This window comes from Balaenoptera borealis, assembly GCF_965194805.1.
Source record: "Balaenoptera borealis genome assembly, chromosome: 20".
Taxonomy (NCBI): Eukaryota; Metazoa; Chordata; class Mammalia; order Artiodactyla; family Balaenopteridae; genus Balaenoptera; species Balaenoptera borealis.
In genome coordinates this window covers 53,658,997-53,681,218 of record NC_138879.1, presented here as the reverse complement: position 1 = coordinate 53,681,218, position 22,222 = coordinate 53,658,997, and the positions used below count along the sequence as shown (strand labels likewise).

General features: G+C 44.1%; 1 protein-coding gene across 3 annotated transcripts in view; it reads left to right on the top strand.

Annotated features, from left to right (window-relative positions):
* The window catches only part of PIK3R5 (phosphoinositide-3-kinase regulatory subunit 5), an 82,383-nt gene that overhangs the window by 28,365 nt on the left and 31,796 nt on the right, over nt 1–22,222 (top strand). The window lies entirely within an intron of this gene.

Genomic DNA, 22,222 nt, shown 5'->3' with positions numbered 1-22,222 from the left:
AAGGCTGTCCCCTCTTATTCCTCCTATTCACCGTTGTACTAGAAGTCACAGCTAATGCAACAAGACAAAAAAAAAAAAAAGGAAATAAAAGCTACACAGATTGGGAAGGAAGAAATAAAACTGTCTTTGTTTACAGGTGACATGATTGCCCATGTAGAAAATCCCAAAGAATTAAGAAACTCTTGGAACTAATAAGTGATTATGGGAAGGTTGCAGGATACAAAATTTATTCAGAGAAATCTATTGTCTTCCTATGTACCAGCAATGAGCTATGGGAATTTGAAATTAAAAATACAACACTATTTACATTAGCACCAAAAAATTTTTCACAAGATCTGCATGAGGAAAACTACAACACTCTGATGAATGAAGTAAGGAAACATCTAAATAAATGGAAAGATATTCCATGTTCATGGATAGGCAGACTCAATATGCCAGTTCTTCCCAACTTGATCTATAGATTTAATGCCATTCCAATCAAAATTCCAACAAATTACTAATTCTAAAGTTTATATGGAAAGGAAAAGACCCAGAATAGCCAACACGATATTGAAGAAAAAGAACAAAGTAGGAGAACTGAACTACCTGACTAAAAGACTTACTCTAAAGCTACAATAATTAAAACAGTGTGATACAGGTGAAAGAACAGGCAAACAGATCAATGAAACAGAATAGAGAGCCCAGAGATAGACCCACACAAATATAAACTGATTTTTGACAAAGGAACAAAGGCAATTCAATGGAGAAAGGATAGTTTTTAAACAAATGGTGCTGGAACAATTGGACATCCACATACAAAAGAAAAAAAAAATGAATCTATATACATACCTTAAACCTTTTCAAAAAATTAACTCAAAATGGATCATATACCTAAAGGCAAAATGCAAAACTATAAAACTCCTAGACGATAACAAGAGAAAACCTAGATGACCTTGGCAATGAGTGTTTAGATATAATACCAAAAGCATGATACATGAAAGAAAAATTTGATGAGTTGGACTTCATTAAAATTAAAAACAGTGAAGTATTTACAAAATGTTTATCTGATAAAGGACTTATGTCCAAAATGTACAAAGAATTCTTAAAACTCAACAAAAGAAAATAACCCATTTAAGAAGTAGGCAAGGGCTTCCCTGGTGGCGCAGTGGTTGAGAATCTGCCTGCTAATGCAGGGGACACGGGTTCGAGCCCTGGTCTGGGAAGATCCCACATGCCACGGAGCAGCTGGGCCCGTGAGCCACAACTGCTGAGCCTGTGCGTCTGGAGCCTGTGCCCCGCAACGGGAGGGGCCGCGATAGTGAAAGGCCCGCGCGCCGCGATGAAGAGCGGTCCCCGCACCGCGATGAAAGAGTGGCCCCCGCTTGCCGCAACTAGAGAAAGCCCTCGCACGAACCGAAGACCCAGCACAGCCCAAAATAAATAAATAAATAAATAAATAAAGTAGCTATAAAATTAAAAACAAAACAACAAAAAAAGACCTTTAAAAAAAAAAAAGAAGTAAGCAAAAGATCTGAACTGCTCACTGAAGAAGATAAACAGATGACAAATAAGCATATAAAAAGAAGCTCGGGGCTTCCCTGGTGGCACAGTGGTTGAGAATCTGCCTGCCAATGCAGGGGACACGGGTTCGAGCCCTGGTCTGGGAGGATCCCACATGCCATGGAGCAACTAGGCCCGTGAGCCACAGCTACTGAGCGTGCGCATCTGGAGCTTGTGCTCCGCAACAAGAGAGGCCGCGATAGTGAGAGGGCCCGCACACTGCGATGAAGAGTGGCCCCTGCTTGCCGCAACTAGAGAAAGCCCTCGCACAGAAACGAAGACCCAACACAGCCAAAAATTAATAAATAAATAAATAAATAATAAAAATAAAGGAATTCCTTAAAAAAAAAATGCTCGACATCATAGATCACTAGGGGATTGGAAGTTAAAACAATAAGGAGATACCAGTATATACCTATTAGAATGGCTAAAATCCAAAAACCTGACAGCACCAAATGCTGACAAGGATGTGGAGCAACAGGGACTCTGATTCATTTCTGGTAGGAATGCAAAATAGCACAGCTACTTTGGAAGACAGTTTGGCAGTTTCTTAGAAAGTTAAGACTTAGAATGCTAAGTCTTGCAATCGTGCTTCTAGATATTTACCCGAATGAGTTGAAAACGTATGTCCACCTACAAACCTGCACATGAATGTTTATAACAGCTTTATTCTGATTGCCAAAAATTGGAGGCAACCAAGATGTCCTTCGGTAGGTGAATGGGTAGACAACCCAGGGTACATCCACAGAATGGAATATCTTTTAACAATAGAAAGAAATGAGCTATGAAGCCATGAAAAGACATGGAGGAGCCTCAGATGCATATTACTATGTAAAAGAAGCCAGTCTGAAAAGTGTACATAATGTAAAATACCAACTGCGTGACATTCTGGAAAAGGCAAAACTATAGAGATGGTAAAAAGATCAGTGGTTGGCAAGGGGTGGAGGGAGGGGAAGGGATGAGAGCACTGGGGATTTCTAGGGCAATGAAACTATTCTGTATGATACTATAATGGTAGATACATGACATTTTTGTGTTTGGTAAAACCCATAGAATGTACAACACAAAGAGTGAACCTTAATGCAAACTGTGGACTTTAGTTAATACTGTTGTGTCGATATAGGCTCATAAATTGTGACAAATATACCACACTAATGGAAGATATTAATAATAGGGGAAACCCTGGGTGGGGGGGGAAGGGGGGCAGGGGTGTATATGGGAACTCTCTGTACTTTCTGTTCAATTTTTCTGTAAACCTACAACTGCTCTAAGAAAATTAAAGTTTATGAAAAGAAGAAAAAACATAACCGTTTCTTTATCTTCTTACATCAGCCGAAATCCAGCTCTGAGCCCCACCTATTTTGCCAGGAGCTGTCCAGGAGCTCAGAGTTTTACACTTTCCTGCCACGAACTTTCCCCAAGGTGGTTGCTTTATTAGCATGGGGACAGAGCCAGGGGAGGGAACAATGTCCAGAAAGAAATAAATTAATAGCACCATAAATTGTCCTGTATTTGTACCCTGTGGCCTGAGGAACAGCTCCTGGAAAGCTTGGGTTCTGGCCTGTCTCTCCCTTTGGCCTCTGGCAGAAGGCATACAGGAGGAAGCAGGTCTCCGAGGCAACTTGCCCCACACGGTGGGTGGCTAGAATGACTCGATCAACACATCCCTCCCAGGACTGACTCATTGAGAAGTTACAAGAGATGTAATTTCCCCTCGAGGCCTGAGGAATATCCCCTGTTGCTCGTAGGGTCACAGCGTCATGGCTACGTATTTGGGTGGGGCTTTGGGTTGTAGCACATTTGCAAACTCACCTAACTGTCCAGGGAGACTCCGCCTGGGTCTTGCGCCAGGCGCTGGGGTTGGAACCGTGTGCCTGGTGGACGAGCCACTGTCGTCAGAGCTGAAAGTCCAGCAGAGGAAACAGTTACAGCGCAGGCGAAGGGGAAGCAGAGCGGGAGGGGGGTGGGCACCCAACCCAGCCTGGGAGTCTGGAGGCCTTCCCTAAAGAAGTGACCAAAAGAATGTGTATTAAGAGCCTAAGAGCCATATTGTAACGGAAAAGAATCTGAAAAGGAATAGATATGTATGTATGTATAACTGAATCACTTTGCTGTGCACTTGTAACTAATGCAACATTGTAAGTCTTCAGTTTAAAAAAAAAAAGAAGAATCTCTAGGAGGGAAAAAAAAAGATACAGTTAAAAAAAAAAAAAAAAGCCAGATCAAAAGCAGGAGGGGGCTTCCCTGGTGGTGCAGTGGTTGAGAATCTGCCTGCCGATGCAGGGGACACGGGTTCGAGCCCTGGTCTGGGAGGATCCCACATGCCGCGGAGCAACTAGGCCCGTGAGCCACAATTACTGAGCCTGCGCGTCTGGAGCCCGTGCTCCGCAACAGGAGAGGCCGCGATGGTGAGAGGCCCGCGCACCGCGATGAAGAGTGGCCCCCACTTGCCACAACTGGAGAAAGCCCACGCACAGAAACGAAGACCCAACGCAGCCATAAATAAATAAATAAATAAAAGCAGGAGGATGGTGGAAATGTTTCAGGCGGAGGGAGCACGGGCAGGAAGAAGTCTCTAATGGACAAGGAAGGTAGGGGTGTGAGACTGGCCAGGGAGGAAGGGCCCAGACCGCCCGGTGACTTATAAGCAGTGTTAGGGGGTCGAACTTTGTCCTAAGGCAAGGCAAAACCATTAGAAAGCTTTAAGAGGCAGGGAGGTAACGACAGTCAGATGTGCTTTTTCAGAGACCATTCTGCATAGAACAACGTCTATGCTCTGATGCTGTGTATGTAAGAAGAAAATGTGTGTGGAGGGGGGGATGGGGTATGTTACGTAGGCATGTAAATGCATTAACAAGAGTGGAAGGATAACAGGCCAAACTGAGTGGAGAGTGTGTGTTTGACAGGGGAAAGTGGGGTGCAGGTAGATGGTCAGGCTAAGAAAAACTTGCAAGGTTTATTCTATACACTTATGTATTATGTGAGTCTTTAAAAAAACATTTTTATTGGGGTATGGTTTACATACAGTGAAATGCAGAAGTTTTATTGTACAGTTTGATGGGTTACGGAAAATATGTAACCTTGTAACTCCTATCAAGATATAGAATATTTCCATCATCCCAGAAAGTTCTCTCATGCCCATTCCTGGTCGTCTCTCCTTGTACCTTCCAGGGACAACTACCATTCTGATTTATTTCACCAAAGATTAGTTTTGCCTGTTCTAGAACTTCTTGTAAATGGTACCATAGAGTATCTATTTTTTTTGGGGGTCCAGCTTATGTGCACAACACGTTTTTGGTATTCATCCATGTTGTTACACACATTCATAGTTTGCTCTTTTTAATTCCTTCCATCACCTAGTAGTAATGGATTATAGGAATATACCAAATAGGTTTATTCACTCACCTATTCATGGATTGGGTTGTTTCCGGTTTGGGGCTATTATGAATAAAGCTTCCATGAACATTTTTGCACAAGTTTTTTTGTTGACACGTGTTTTCATTTATTTTGGGTAAAGAGGTGGAATTATTGGGTCAAAATCGTAGGTATTTGTTAACTTTATGAACCTGCCAAGCTGATTTTCAGAGTAGTTACACCAATAATGTATGGTTGCCCTATATCCTCACCAATTTGGTATTGTTAATCATTTTACTTTAAGGTATTCTAATATAGTATAATCTCATTGTGATTTGAAATCTGCATTTTCTGGATAACTAATGATGATAAACATATTTTCATGTGTTTATTGACCATTTGGATATCTTTTGTGAAGTATCTGTACTTATTTGTTCAATTCTGGAATACAAGTCATTTATCAGATATATGGATTGTGAATATTTTTTCCCAGACTGTGGCCATTCTATAATTTTGTCATTTAAAAATATTTCATAAATGGAATCATACATTAGATAGTCTTTGGCTTTTTGATTCAGCATAATTTTCTGGAAATGCATCCAGGTTTTTGTGTGTATCAATGATTGTTTCCTTTTTATTGCTGAATAGTGTTCCATGGTATAGATGTACCATCATTTGTTTAACTATTTGCTCACTAAAGGACATGTGGGTTGTTTCCAGTTTGGGGATATTATGTGCAAAGCTGCTATAAACATGCACGTGCAGGTTTTTGTGTGAACATAAGTTTTCATTTCTCTGAGACAAATGTGCAGGAGTGCTGTCGCTTGGCCATATGTTAGTTCTAATGTATGTATTTACTGCTGTAGATTTCCCTCTCAGAACTGCTTTAGCCGTGTCCCACAAATTTTGATATGTTGTATATCCATTTTCATTCTGTTCAATGAATTTTTGGATTTCCCTTGAGACTTCCTCTCTGATCTATGGATTATTTAGATGTGTGTTTTGTTTTCAAGTGTTTGGAGATTTTCCTGGTATAGTTCTGTTACTGCTTTCTAGTTTGATTTCATTGTGGTCATAGAACATACTCTGTATTATTTTAGTTCTTGTAAATGTGTTGAGGTTGGTTTTATGGCCCAGGATATTGTCTATCTTGGTATAGGTTCCCTGGATAATTGAAAAGAATGTATATTTTGCTGTTGTTGGGTGGAATGTTCTATAAATTGGTTAGATCCTGTTGGTTGATTGTGTTATTGAGTTTCTATGTGGTTGTTCTATCAGTTGTTGAGAGAGGGATGTTGAAGTCTCTAAGTATATGGATTTGTCAATCTCTCCTTTCCATTTTATCACTTTTTCCTTCACAGATTTTGTAACTCTGTTGTTTGATGAAAGCACGTTTAGGATTGCTGTGTCTTCTGGGTGGATTGACCTTTTTGTCATTATATAACATTCCTCTCTCTGTGGTAATTTTCTTTCCTCTGAAGTCTACTTTATCTGATATTAATATAGCCACTTCTGCTTCCTTTTGATAAACGTTTAAATGATATATCTTTACCTATTTACTACTTTGAACTTGTCTGTATCATTATATTTGGAAGTGAGTTTATGATAGACAACAAATAGTTGAGTCATGATTCGTAATCCACTACCAATCTCTGTCTTTTAATTGGTATATTTAGCCCAATTAACTTTAAGTAATTATTGATATGTTAGGCCTTAAGTCTCCTATTTTATCGTTGGTTTTGTGGTTGTTTTTGTTGTTGTTTCTGGGTTTTTCCCATGCCTTTCTATAGATTACTTGAACTTTTTTTTAGAAATCGTTTTGATTTATCTATAATGTTTCTATATATATCTCTTATATATCTTTTTTAGTGGTTGCTCTAGATATTACATTTTATATACATAACTTATCACAGTTTAATTATGTCATAATTTTACCAGTTCTGATAAAGTATAGAAACCTTACTTCTTTTTAGACCCCTTTACCTTTTTCCCATTTATTATAAAATTGTCTTAAATATTTACTCTGCATTTATTTATTTATTTTATTTATTTATTTATTATCTGCATACATTTAGAACTATATGAGACAAGTGTTATAAGTTGTTATTCAACCATCAAACATAATTTAGAAAACTCAAGAGGAGAAGGGAAGTCTATTGTATTTACCCAGATTTTTGCTTGCCACGTTCTTTCTTCAATCCTGATATTGCAAGATATTTTTCTTTTATCATCTTCTTTCTGTTTAGAGAATTTCCTTTAGCCATTCTTTTAGAGTAGGTATGCTGGCTACAAATTCTCTTAGTTTTTCTTCATCTGAGAATGTTGTGGTTTCCCCTTCATTCCTGAAAGATATTTGTACTGGATATAGGATTCTAGGTTGACAGTTCTTTTCTTTCAGCACTTGGAAAAATGCTGTTCCATTCCTTTTGGCCTTCATGAATTCTGATAAAAAATCCACTGTCATTTGAATTATTTTTTGTCTAAGAGAAGATGTTGTTCCTCTCTTGCTGCTTTCAAGATTTTTCCTTTGTCTTTAGTTTTTATAAGTTTGACTATGATGTATCTTGGTGTGTATTTCTTGGCTTTATTTTGTTTGGGATTCATACAACTTCTTGAATCTGTAGTTTTATGCATTTTGCCAAATTTTGCCAAGTTTTCAGCCATTATTTCTTTGAGTAGTTTTTTTAGCTCTGTCTTCTCTCTGTGGGACTCAGATGACACGCATGTTAAACCTATTTGTTATAGCCCCACATTTCCTTGAGGCTCTGTTCATTTTTCTTCATTTGATTTTCTCTCTGTTGTTCAGATTGGATAATGTTATTGTTGTGTGTTCAAGTTCATTGATTCTCTCCTCTGTGCCCTCCATTCTTTTTTTTTTTGTAATTCTTTTTTAAATTTATTATTTTTGGCTGCGTTGGATCTTCGTTGCTGCACGCAGACTTGGGGCTTCTCTTGTTGCAGAGCACGGGCTCTAGGCACGCAGGCTTCAGTAGTTGCAGCATACAGCCTCAGTAGTTGCGGCACACGGGCTCAGTAGTTGTGGCACACGGGCTTAGTTGCTCCGCAGCATGTGGAATCTTCCCAGACCAGGGATTGAACCCGTGTCCCCTGCATTGGCAGGCGGATTCTTAACCACTGCGCCACCAGGGAAGTCCTGTCCCCTCCATTCTGCTGTTGAACTCATCCACTGAATTTTTTATTTGTTATTATATTTTTCAGTTCTAAAATTTCCGTTTGGTACTGATTTTGTGTCTTCTATTTCTTTGCTGAGACTTTTCTAGTTTTCGTGTGTTTATAGTCATTCATTGAAGCATTTTAAATGATGGTTGCTTGAAAGCCTTTTTCAGATATTTTTAACCATCTGTCATTTTGCTGTTGGCATCTACTGATTGCCTTTTTTCATTCAGTTTAAGATCTTCCTTATTCTTGATATGACTAGTTATTTTCTATTGAAATCTGGACATTTGGGGTATTTTGTTATAAGAGTTTTAAGGCTCTGGATCTTATTTAAACCTCTGCTTTGCTGAGTTTCTCCAACACGTCCCTGAAAGGGAGAGTGGGGCAGGGGATGGAGAGGGGGAACTGCCTTTTTACTGCCAGGTGAGGGTGTAAATCCAGGTTCCATTCTCAGCTTCCACTGATACTGAGTAGATGTGCCTTATTACTGCTGGGTGGATGGAGTGGGAATTCTGGCTTCACACTAGGCCTCCACCGATACCTCCCTGGCTGGGAGGGACAGGAGTGCCTCATTACTGCCCCATTGACACCATGGGGTAGAGGAAGTGACCTCATTACTGCTGGGCAACAGTGAAAGCCCTGACTCTCACTACACTTCCTCTGACACCACCCCAGAGTTGGGGGGGTGCTCTTTACTGTCTGGTGGGGCTGGACATCCAGGCGTCCCAGTGGTCTCCGTTGAGACTGCAAGGTGGAAGGGGGCTTATCACTGCCAGTGTGCATGGAACTCCTGCCTCCCTACTTGGCTTTCTCAGACACCGCCTACGGTTGGGGGAGGGGTTGGGGCACCTCATTATAGCCTGGCCAGAGCTAATAAATGGTATTCATGAATGGGACAGAGAGAGAGAGGAGGCGAGAGATTCTTCTTCTATAACTGGGCAAGAGCTGAAAGAGAGTGAAAAAGAGACTAAAGAGGATGGACATGCTGGTGTCTGAGAGCAATCACCCGCTGTTGGATTAATGGAGGGAAGATGGATGGTGAACGGTCTTCACTCTGGGAGGGAGGAAACGATAGTCAAGGTCAGAGATCGTGAATTAGACAGTCTGTCTCAAATTTATTCCAATGGCAAAGCATCTATCTGGAAGTCTCAGTGCTCCATAAAATCTTCTTTGCCCAAAACTATGAAATATTCTTGTCTGTCTCACAAACTGGAAATGATTCTGCAGAAAGTGAGCAGCTATAACGAATGCAGTTTGTCAGAACCACAATCTTTTTCCGCATCCAAAAAAACCAGAAAGCTGCCAGTATATGTGTAATTGGCCTTTCTGGAGTTTCTACATTTGCATCCATTTGCTGCTTTATTACTCCGTGAGCATTTGCTGGCAAACAAGACAGGCTCTAAATTTGAAAGGTGGCGAGATTAAACAGCCTCCAGTGCCAGGTGCCCGTGGTTTGGCCCAGGGGCCCGTAGAATTTGGTTGCTGCCTGGAGTTTATATCTTGGTAAATTCTTATAGTCTTTCTCTGGTTCCCCATCTTGGCAGTAATTTCATTTTGCCCACCTCTGGCTCCATTATGGTTTCCTTTATGTACACAGAGAAGCTAAATTGCCTAGGTCCTGCCAAGAAAGGACATGCCTCACTTACCAGCTGATAGAATGCTCTGTGCCTCAGTCTTCTCATTTGTAAAATGGGAAAATGGAGATAAGAGAGTGTCTACCTCATATGGGTTGAATGAGTTAATTCATAGAAAGCACCTAGACAGTGCCTGGCACATAGTAAGCCCTCAGCCAGCATTAGCTGCTGTTATTATAATTATTACATACAAAGGCAACATGATGCCTCCCGTTGTCTTTCAATCTAACACGCATACGTGTTAGCATCTTTCTCCTTCCCGTTTTCCACACGTCTGCTTCATCCGCTCCCTACCGTCCCACGCCATCACCACCCACCTTTTCACATGTCCTACCTCTCCTGGCCCTGGAGTCGTTCCACTGCCCACTAGCCACTGTCACTGCCGTCACAGACCTGTTTGTTAAATGTCCCTCCAGGAATCTTATATCTTGAAAAATAAGCTGGGACAGAGGAAGTGAGCCGCCCTAACCCAGGGAGATTGAATCACTGACAGTGAGGATTGAGGCAATTTTTGTGCAAGATGTCTTCCCGGGAAGCCTCAAATGATAACACCGAGGTGAAACCGCATACTCAGCCTTTTGGGTGTCTAGAACACAGTAGATATAACTTCCTGTGAACATGGTGTAGGTGTGAACGTGGGCTTTGGGAGTCAGGCCAACTTAGGATGTGCGTCCAGCTCAGGCCATAAGAACTATGACCACAGGAATTTGGCCAAATAAATGGCACGACCTCCCTGAACTGCAGGAATTGTACACAACTGAGAGTATGTCATGGGGTCATTATGGTCATGAAACTAGACAATCAGGGGCTTCCCTGGTGGCGCAGTGGTTAAGAATCTGCCTGCCAATGCAGGGGGCACGGGTTCGAGCCCTGGTCCGGGAAGATCCCACATGCTGCGGAGCAGCTAAGCCCGTGTGCCGCAACTACTGAGCCTGCGCACCTAGAGCCCGTGCTCCGCAACAAGAGAAGCCACAGCTATGAGAACCCCTCACACCGCAACAAAGAGTAGCCCCCGCTCGCCGCAACTAGAGAAAGCCCGCACACAGCAACAAAGACCCAGTGCGGCCAAAAAAATAAGTAAATAAATAAAATAAATCTATTAAGAAAAAGCAAAACTAGACAATCAAGTGGAAGTACCCAGCCCAGGACCTGACATGGACCGGCCACCCTGTATTAGTCAGTCTGTCCTCTTTCCTTACCTCCTGTTCTCTAGGCTGAAACTGATAGAGAATTGACATTCCTATGTAATATCACAAAGATGTTGATTAATTCTTCTTCTTTTTTTTTACTCTTTTTAAAAATTGAGATAAAATACTTATGACATGAAATTTACCACCTTAACTGTTTTTAAGTGTACAGTTCAGTAGTGTTGTTTTTCACATTGTTGTGGAACTAGCCTACAAAACTCTTTTCATCTTGTAAAACTAAGACTCTGTACCCATTAAACAACTCCCCGTTCCCTTCTCCACCAAAACCTGGCAACACCATTCAGCTTTCTGTCTCTATGAATTTGACTACTTTGGGTGCCTCATAGAAGTGAAATCATACAGTATTTGTCTTTTTGTGACTGGCTTATGTCACTTAGCATAATGTCCTCAAGATTCATCCATGTTGGAGCATGTAACAGGACTTCCTTCATTTTAAAGGCTGAATAATATCCCATTGTATGTATAGACCACATTTTGTTTATCCATTCATCTGTCAATGGACACTTGGGTTGCTTCTACGTTTTGGCTGTTGTGAATGCTGCAGTGAACATGGGTGTATAAAAATATGTTCAGGTCTCTGCTTTCAATTCTTTTGTGTATATGCCAAGAAGTGGAGTTGCTGGATCATGCGGTAATTCTGTTTTTAATATTTTGAGGAATCACCATACTGTTTTCCACAGTGGCTGCCCCATTTTGCATTCCCACCAGCGGTGCACAAGGGTTCCATTTTCTTCACATCCTCACTAACACTTATTTCTGTTTTATTTTGTTTTTCATAATAGCCATGCTAATGTGTGTGCAGTGGTACCTCACTATGGTTTTAATGTGCATTTCCCTAATGATTAGAGATGTTGAGCATCTTTTTATGTGCTTATTGGCCAATTATATATCTTTGTGGAGAAATGGTTATTCAAGTCCTTTGACCATTTTTCTTTTTATTTGCCTGCAGTGGGTCCTAGTTGCAGCACACGGGTTCTTTAGTTGCGGCATGAGGGGTCTTTAGTTGCGGCATGCAGGGTCTTTTAGTTGCGGTGTGCGGGATCTAGTTCCCTGACCAGGGATCAAACCCGGGCCCCCTGCATCGGGGGTGCGGAGTCTTAGCCACTGGACCACCAGGGAAGTCCCACTTTGACCTTTTTTTTTTTTTTAAATAAATTTATTTGTTTATTTATTTTTGGCTGCATTGGGTCTTTGTTGCTGCGAGCAGGCTTTCTCTAGTTGCAGTGAGCGAGGCTACTCTTCATTGCGGTGCGCGGGCTTCTCATTGCAGTGGCTTCTCTTGTTGTGGAGCATGGGTTCTAAGTGCGTGGGCTTCAGTGGTTGTGACTCACGGGCTCTAGAGCACAGGCTCAGTAGCATGGGCTTAGTTGCTCCTCAGCATGTGGGATCTTCCCAGACCAGGGCTTGAACCCATGTCCCCGCAGACAGATTCTCAACCACGGTGCCACCAAGGAAGCCCTTTGACTATTTTTTAATTGAGTTTCTTTGTTGCTGTTGAGTTGTAGGAGTTCTTTATATATTCTGGATATTACCTCCTTGTCAGACATATGATCTGCAAATATTTTCTCCCTTTCTGTAGGTTGCCTTTTCGCTCTCTTGATTGTTTCCTTCAATGCAGTTTTAAATTTCGATGTAGTCAAGTTTCTCTATTTTTTCTTTTGTTGCCTGTGCTTTGGTGTCTTTTCCAAGAAATCATTGACAAATCTAATGTGATGAAGCTTTCCTCCTGTTTTCTTCTGAGTTTTGTAGGTTAAGCTGTTTATGTTTAGGTCTCTGATTCATTTTGAATTAATTCTTTATGGTACTGAATCTAACTGTCTACCAACAGGGTGTGCCTTTCCATTTATTTGCCTTCCTTTATGTCCCTCAAAAGTTTTATTTCATTAAAATCCTGCAGATTTTAAAAGTTTATTTTCTCTTCTTTTATTCTTTTTGTTGTTATGTATGTGGGTCTTTTTTTTCCAACACCATTTCTGTTTTTCGTCTGTATGACTGAACAATATTAATTTCTATTTTAATTTGTATCCAGCCACCTTACCTAATTCTCTTCTTTGTGAGAGCCATTTTTCAGTGGATTATTTTGGCTTTCTATAAACATTTTGAGGGTGGAAAAATGATGAATTATGCCAAATCTATAATTAGCAAAGCTGTAATTCATAGTGAGCCTCCATGAATAACACACGACACATGAAGTCTCAGAAAGTACTTCACCCTCACACTGTTCTTGGAGTTACTCGAAATACCCTGGCTGAGCAAGAAATGGATTAAAATAAAGAACTCTTAAATAGGGATGACATGGTACAAAACAGCAAGCAATGAAATAAATGGAACTTAAAACCACTGTCCAGAAAAAACTATTATCATCATAGTTATGATGTTTACTGTAAATTTCAAAAAATAATCATTTCAGGAATTGTGATGCAGCATAAAAATATTTAACACAAATATTTTATCTGTATTTTGAAAGAAGACGTAATGTTACAACATTCAGATTAAGAGAGGGGCTAAAATCACAGATTAAAAAATAACTTAAGGGCTTCCCTGGTGGCGCAGTGGTTGAGAATCTGCCTGCCAATGCAGGGGACACGGGTTCGAGCCCTGGTCTGGGAAGATCCCACATGCCGCAGAGCGACTAGGCCCGTGAGCCACAACTGCTGAGCCTGCGCGTCTGGAGCCTGTGCTCCGCAACAAGAGAGGCCGCGATAGTGAGAGGCCCGCGCACCGCGATGAAGAGTGGCCCCCGCTTGCCGCAACTAGAGAAAGCCCTCGCACAGAAACGAAGACCCAACACAGCCATAAATAAATAAATAAATAAAAATTAAAAAAAATAATAACTTAAAGAAGTATATAGGAATTTTAGGGACTTCCCTGGTGGTCCAGTGGGTAAGACTCCACACTCCCAATGCAGGGGGCCTGGGTTCAAACCCTGGTCGGGGAACTAGATCCCGCATGCATGCCGCAACTAAGAAGTCCACATGCTGCAACTAAAGATCCCGCGTGCCACAACTAAGACCTGGCACAGCCAAAATAGATAAATAAAATAAATAAATATCTAAAAAAATTATATAGGAATTCTAGATACAGATTCTTGCTAAGAAATTTTAAAATCTGACTGAAATGAATGATACTGTCAGAAAACCTAAATTTACAAAGTTGACATGTGCAGAGGTTGAATACCTCCACAGCCCAAAAACTCTGTAAGAAATTTGAAAAAGTATTTAAAATTAATCTTGAGGAGAGGAGCTGAGGTCACTCAACTCACTGCCGGGCAGTGGTGTCTGATTCTCACCCAAGCCAGAGGGTGCCATGACTGTCCTGGGGTTCTAGACTCAGATTCTAGTTATAGATTTGCCACTTTCTTTTTTAAAAATTTATTTTATTGAAATATAGTTGACTTACAATGTTGTGCTAATTTCTGCTGTATAGCAAAGTGATTCAGTTATGCATATATATACTTTTTCATATTCCTTTCTATTATGGCTTATTACAGGATATTGAATATAGTTCCCTGTGCTATATAGTAGGACCTTGTTGCTTGTCCATTCCATATATATTAGTTTGCATCTGTTGATTCCAAACTCCCAATCCATCCCTCTCCCACTACCTTCCCCTCTTGGCAACCGCAAATCTATTCTCTTTATCTGTGAATCTGTTTAGATTCCACATATAAGTGATATCGTATGATATTTGTCTTTCTCTTTCTGACTTACTTCACTTAGTATGATAATCTCTAGGTCCATCCATGTTGCTGCAAATAGCATGACTTCATTCCTTTTTATGACTGAGTAAATTCCATTGTATATATACACATCTTCTTTATTCATTCATCCATCGATAGACATTTAGGTTGTTTCCATGTCTTGGCTATTGTAAATAGTGCTGCTATGAACATATGGGTGCATGTATCTTTTCAAATTATGGTTTTGTCTGGGTATATGCCCAGCAGTGGGATTGCTGGATCTTATGAGATTTGCCACTTTCTAATCTGAACAAGTCCTTCATTGCTTGGAGCCTCCATTTTCCTATCTGTAGAATGGGAGAGTTGCACTAGATGGTCTCTAAGGTGCTTTCCCAGTCTTATAGTCTAGTGTATAGCCTAGCATGTGTGTGGTGGGGATACGGGTGTGAGTGTATTTGTAAAATAGAAAACGTTACTATGCATCAGAATCATCCAGGGAGTGTTTTATTTCTTGGTCTGATCTCAAAGCCACCTGGAGTTGAAATGTATACGTTAAGGAGGCACCCCGATAGCTAATAGATAGCATTTATTGAATGCTTATTATGTACCAGGCACTAATCTAAACGTTTTCCACTTATTAACTCATTCTGCTCAACCTGCAGCTCTCGCAGACCCCAGGAACACACCTGGCATGCCCTGTCCTTTTAGGGGACACCAAATTGGTGATAGACGCAAATACATCAACATTTTATGGTAACATTTGGTCATAGTGTTATCAAGATATTCCAGAATAGATTAACTACTAACTTTTCCTAGATTGCCATGGAAATGAAAATACGGTTTAAGCATTCTTCCAGAAAGCCCTCAGAGACCCTCTAAAAGCCCCAGAGATTCTCAACCCCAGTTTAGGAACATGGGGTTAGGGGATTTTGAGGCAGCCAGATCTGTACTGGTCCAGTAATTAGGAACTGTGACTCTTCATTAAATAGCAGTTAAATCAAGTTCATGAAGGGCAGTGAAACTTTGGATAACCACCTGGAAAGATACAGAAAGGGTATATAAGGCTATGTAACTATATGAAGGGTTATATAGATCCAGGTATATACCCTTCACCAAGCTTCCCCTAATGTTACAATTTATATGACATTGTACGGTTATCCAAACCAGGAAATGATCATTGGTACAAATCCTTATTTAGATTTTAGCCAGTGTCTCCCCTAACCTCCCCTTTCAGTTCCAGAATCCAGTCCAGGATCCCACATTGCATTTAGTTTTTGAGTCTTCTTAGTCTCCTCCAGTCTGTGACAGTTCCTCAGTCGTGCCTTATTTTTTATGACCTTGACTCTTTGCTGAGTTACTGATGAGTTATTTTATAGAATTTCTCTCCATTCAGTTTCGCATGATTTCCCATGATTAGATTATGTGGTTAGGAATTTTTGGCAAGAATCCCACAGAAGTGATGTTATGTCCCTTTCAGTGCAGCATATCAGGATATCAGGGGATATGTGATGTTGATATGTCTTATTATTGGTGCTATTAAGTTTGGTCATGAAGTTAAGGCAGTGCTGGATTTCTCCACTGTGAAGTTATTGTTTTCTTTTATTTTGTAATTGATCAGTTTCTTGGGGGAAATACTCTGAGACCATGAAATCTCTCATTTTCTCTCAGATTTTCACTCACAGATTTTAGCATCCATTGGTGGATCTTGCCTGCAGTAATTATTACCGTGGTGTTTGTCTAATGGTCATTTTGTATTTCTCTCATTCCTCCCGTGTTTACTAATTGGAATTCTTTTGTAAAGAAGACCTGTCCCTTCCCCTCCATTTACTTTTTTTAGTTTATTATTTATGACAGTAGTGTAGACTCACGGGTATTTATTTTATCCTATGAATTATAATCCAACACTTTCATTATTTAGTTGTTCAAATTGTCCTGGCTTTGGCCATTGGAAGCTCCTTTAAGCTGGCTCCCATGTCCTTTTGACATTCCCCATCCTTTTCCAAGTACTGACTTATTTTCTGACTCTACAAGATGTTCCAGGTCTTCAGGTTTAACTTCTATATTTCCTGTCCCAGTCCTAGAATCAGCCATTTCTCTAAGGAGCCCTGGTTCCTTTGATTGGAGAATGATATTTAGAAACGAGGGTCTGGGCACTAGGTGTGCTCATTGTTACTGGGAAGTCATTGTTTCTAGGCTCTCTCCGCAGACAGAGCTAGAAAATATATGTATGCATATTAATCCAAGCTCACACACATCTTTTTTTCACTTCTATATGTATCTATCTGAATATGCATGAAAAACCATGAGTTGATACTGATTTCTCCAATTCCAGTCCAACACCATAAGGTGGTTCATTCTAGACTTCTCCCTTTTCCTTATCTGTAACTTCTTTCTCCAGCAGTGAGAAACTGGCTCTCATTATCTGTGATCTGTTTACTTATTTGTTCAGTCCTAGCATACACATGAAGAAGTTGCAGGATTTTTAACCCACATCCCTATAAGAAACAGATTTAGTAACTAGAACACAGTATTTGTATGTGGTTCTTTTTGTCTTTAGCCTTACAGTATCCAGTGAAAATACTACTTTCCAAAGTTACTCAAGTTAGTTCCTGTAGTCCCCATTCCTTTCAATGTGGTTATGCTAATCATTTATAGTGCAGTTAATTTGTTGTTTGTTTCCCATTTTTGTCCCCCGTGCCTCCCCATATCCTGGTCGATTTATTTATTTCATTTGGGGTATGTAAAATATTGCTATGGTTCTAAGAGTCAAAGCCGTATATGAAGGTATCCCCAGAAAAGCGCTGCACCTCCTCACCCCCCATCTCATTCCCTTATCCTCCCCCCATCTCACCTCAGTCTCTTTGGTTTCTGCTGTATCCTTCCTGTATTAGAAATGAAAATTTACAAAATTAGTTTGTAGAAGAGATTCTGCCTTACGAGGAGGAGAGTGGTGACAGAGAAGGGAGGTCAAGCCACAGAGGACAATAGCAAGGGAGAGAGGGAGGAGTGACCCAGGACTGAAGCGAGTGGGGTCAGCGCAGGACCACATGCCTTAGTGCTTCTCTTACGTCCACCTGTGGGACTGAGTCTTCAAAGCATGGGCCTGGAATATTCCAGAACACCAAGGAAGCAGTGCGGGGTGCCGCCAGACCCTGGCCCATACTTCCCTCCCTAGGAGATGTGGACCCTCCAGTTCTGCTGTTTTGCACAAAGTCCCCCAAGAAAAGAAGGTTTCTTCCCAGCTGCATGGGGGGCTGCATCAGGAAGCTGGACCCAGGCAGGCCCTGCCCCTCTGACTAGTCCTGCCCAGGACGGGAGATGACCCCTGTCTTGCATCACAGGTCATGTCAACGTGTGAAGAGGCGGTCTCCCTCTGCCCTTGGGCACCCCCTTCCCCCAACCCCCTCCCCCGACAGTTCCAGGACTCACTGTCTTGTTCAGGGTCCCCAGTAGGACTCATCCTTACTGTCTCAGAAGAGGAAGTTGGAGGTGGCAGCAGGCCCCGTTGTTGAATGTCTCAACGCTACCCCACTGTGGCGGGGGGCATTCCCATTCCTGGCAGCAGCTGGAATTTCACAACTCGAGCTCCTTTTAGTAAGGTGGCAACGGGGGTTGGGAGGGGAATGCCAGGGGAAACCAGGCCTTGCCCACCAAGGCTTTGAGAAAAGGCATCATCCTGGTGAGGGAGAGGTGCCACCTCTTCCCCATTCATCTCCGCCCCAAAGCCACTGGGGTTCTGCTGACAAGTCACCAGAAGCGGCTGATGACTGACTCATCAAACAGAAATGAGCGTGCCAGAGGGCCAGGTGGCGAGCCGCGGGGTGCTGGGTTTACCCCCAGGGCAGCTCAGCTGAGGATCCCCGGCCAGGCTCCCGTCCCTCGGCTCCCACAGCCCAGCGCCTTGGGCAAGTCCAGCCTCTCTGAAGACCCAGGGCAAGCTCTAGATGGCCTCAGGATGCCAGGGAGGGGGGGCACACCGGGAACTCTGCCCAGTGCCTGAGGATAAGGTCTTGATCGTCTCCAATGAACAGCAGAGGACACTGAGGCCAGGAGATGGGAAAGTCCCTCGGGGCCCAGAGAAGGGAAGAGGCGTGGGCCACGGGCACTGGAGCGGGTGTTGGGGGGCAGCCTTTAGCCTGTGCAGGCCGCTCGCAGCAGCCCCAGGACACTGCTCTAAGGATAGGGGTGCAGCAGAAGTGATGTCGGCTGACGATGTTCATTTGCATCTTGCCTTTGTATCAGTTACACTGCGACACAATAGGGCAGGGTGACTCATTCCTGCTTTGTGACACAGCCAACTTGTCTGTCGCAGCAGGGACTGGGCAGAGGGATCTTCAAACCTAGTTCACAGGATTCAGCCCTCGCTCTGAGCTACAGAATGACTGGGCCCCTCAAGCCACCATGGTCATCGCCCGGTCCAGCCTAGATTGTTGCTTCTGTGGACCCTGGTCCTCTTGCTGGAGGAGGCAGGGCTGCAGTGGACAGACACGGCGGCTCAAGGTTCCCGGCAACTGGGAACGCCTGCCCTCGCTTAACTGAGCCTGCACTCGCTGGGGTAGAAACATGAATTAGTTTTATTTGTCTCCCGGTAACTGCATCTGACTGTGCCGAGCGCGGCAGGCAGAGCCAGACTCCCCGCGTTGCCACCTCCTAGCTGTGTGACCTTAGGCAAGTTGTTTAACCTCTCTGTGCCACAGAGTGCCCACGCTCCCTCCAGCTTCCCCCAGAGGTGGTCCAACCTTCGGCCTCTTACTGCTACGTTTCCCTCACCCGGCTGGGGGCCCTCCAGGTGAAGAATCAACAAAACAGCTCAAGTCTAGCTTTTCATCCGAGTATCTACCGCCACCCCCACCCTTCCGCAAGGAGCGCACATCTTTGCCTTACCCAGCAGGGAGCCTGCCAGCCGCCCCTTCCGCTCCTCTTAGGCCTCCCATGGCTCCCAAGTAGCCCGGAAGTACGTTTGCTGGCTGGATAGAGAGTGAGCTGAGAACAAAATGGCAGCATCCCCTCCTGGCAGGTGTTCCGTCTGAATAAGGGATTCTCTTTAAGCCCCTCTGCCCTTGGCCTTGGGGCGAGAAAGGAGGACCCTCTGGAATGGTCGACAAACCCTCCTCTCTTCCCAGTCCTCTTGTACTGACAGGGGTTGGGGAGTGGGCAGCTGTACCAGTTCTGGACCCGTACCTCCCGGCAAGCCCCCCAGCGTGGTTGCCGGCCCCCGTCCCTGACAGCTCACGGTGACTCTTAGCTCTTTAGCAGATGGGTCGTTGAGCGCCTTCTGTGCTTACGAGTTGGGCCTCACCTGCCATTTGGGATTTCGGAAGTCCTGCTTTATATCCTAGTGGATTTTTTCTGGCGTTGATTCTCCCAGCCCCGCCCCGCCCCGGGGCTGCCCCTTAGCTCCTCCTCAGAGCACCTCCCCGGGGGCTGATCGGGGAGGAATCAACCTGTGGGGACCAAGGCCTGCTGATGACGTCTGGGCCGGCCATTCACGCTCCAAACTCATCCTTTTGAAGGTGCCTGGTCTTCTAGCTCCTCCAGTGGGTGCCGTCAGCCCTGAGCCTGCACAGGACCGAGCTCAAGAGGGGCTTGCACTTGGGTGGCCACTGCAGGCAGAAGGGCGAGGCCGCATCCTGAGTGTGCCTGCCCAAGGACACGCATCCATGCTGGGCACCGGCACCCCCAGGGAGGAGGGGCCTGACGTCTGCCTGGTGTGGCTCAGGGTCCACAGACCCCCTGTCTGGACTGCACACGAAGAGTTGGCACACAGAAGGCCCTAAGGTGACCATGAAAGTTGCCCTAGAAGGGCCCAAGGATGTCTTTGGACATCCAGGTGCCACTAATGGAAACACCCAAGGTCCATGGTCCTGACTCACCAGTGAAAGTGTTTCTGATCTCAGTCTGCCACCTCAGCCGCAGGAAGGTGGGTGACCTGGGGGGCTGGTCCGTCCTGGGCCCTGTGCTCCAGGTCTCAGCCCTTGGCAGGTCCATTCCTGCACCCAGACCTTTGCACCTGCTACCTCCTCTTTCTGGAACATTCTTCACCCTCACTTCTCTCCTGGCCTCCTCATCCAGCTAAAATGTCCCTTCTGAGAGGCTCTCCTGACCTCCCAACGACCTGAAGGGGGCCCCCCGACTCGGCCCCCTCCCAGCACCATCACTTTCTTCTCAGCGTATATCCCCCTCTGCCGTGACCTCTTTCTTTGTCTGTTAGGTCGTTCCCTGTCTGTCTCCTACCACGGGGCACGCCTGCTTCATTCACTGCTGTGTCCTTAGTGCCTGGCACATAGTAAGGGTTAGTAAATCCATGGAAGAATGAACGCATGCGTGCTGCTTTCCGTGTGCCCACCCCCGTGCCATCCCAGGGATGTCACCGAAGTGAAGTGATGCTGGGCAGCTCACAAAGGGCTTCTGTTTCTCTGGGTGCCTGGTTCCTCCCTGGCTGGGGAAGTGGGAGGTTTTGCCTGCTGGGTCCAGGGTAGGATTTCCTAGCTCTTTGCATGTCGTTTGCATGGCTCAGCTCTGAGCTCTGTGCTTCTGCTTGTGGTTTCCTGGTCCATCCCCTGTTCCACAGAGCTGGACCACTGCTTCCTCGACTTCCTTCAATGACCTGGCCTGACCGGCCAGCCATGGGGATCTGCTTGGACAGGGTGAATGCAGTGAAATTCCCAAGGGAAAGTGGGCTTGTGGCAAAGACTGTTAACAGGAGAGCTTTCGTGTCTTGTTTTCTTTTTTTAAACTTATTTATTTTTGGCTGTGTTGGGTCTTCGTTGCTGCGCGCAGGCTTTCTCTAGTTGTGAGCGGGGGCTACTTTTCGTTGCGGTGCGCAGGCTTCTCATTGCGGAGGCTTCTCTTGCTGCGGAGCACGGGCTCTAAGCGCACGGGCTTCAGTAGTTGTGGCTCACAGGCTCTAGAGTGCAGGCTCAGGAGTTGTGGCGCATGGGCTTAGCTGCTCCGCGGCATGTGGGATCTTCCTGGACCAGGGCTCGAACCCTTGTCCCCTGCATTGGCAGGTGGATTCTTAACTACTGTGCCACCAGGGAAGTCCCAACTTTCGTGTCTTGAAAGCTCGCTCAGTGCATCCACTGTGGCATTTAATCTTCTCAACAGCCCTGGGGGGTTAGTACCATTGTCACACCCATTTTACAGATCAGTAAACTGAGGTTCAGAAACGTTTAAAGAAATTGCCCATTTGCATGGCTAGCAAATACCAGAGTTGAGATCTGAATCCAAGTCTGTTGATGCCAGAGGCCAGGCTTATTTGCTGCACTGCACTACCTGTCACAGCTTCCTGAGGGACCCAGGAGCCCAGACACATCACTGTGAAGCTGGGCTGGCCCTGCTGGAGGCTCTCAGAATGTGGCCCTTGGCATGGTTCCCCACCTGGTGCTAAAACCCCTTCTTAGATCTCGTCCTCAGCAGCCCTCCAGCCTGAGCTAAACACCCCGGTTCTCTCTCCTCAGTAGGATAGGGGAAGGAAGGGGGTTCTTTTTTTTTTTTTTTTTTTTGGCTGTGCCGTGTGGCTTGTGGGATTTCAGTTCCCCAGTCAGGGATTGAACCCGGGCCCTCGGCAGTGAGAGCGTGGAGTCCTCTAACCACTGGACCGCCAGGGAGTTCCCAGAGGAATTCCCAGA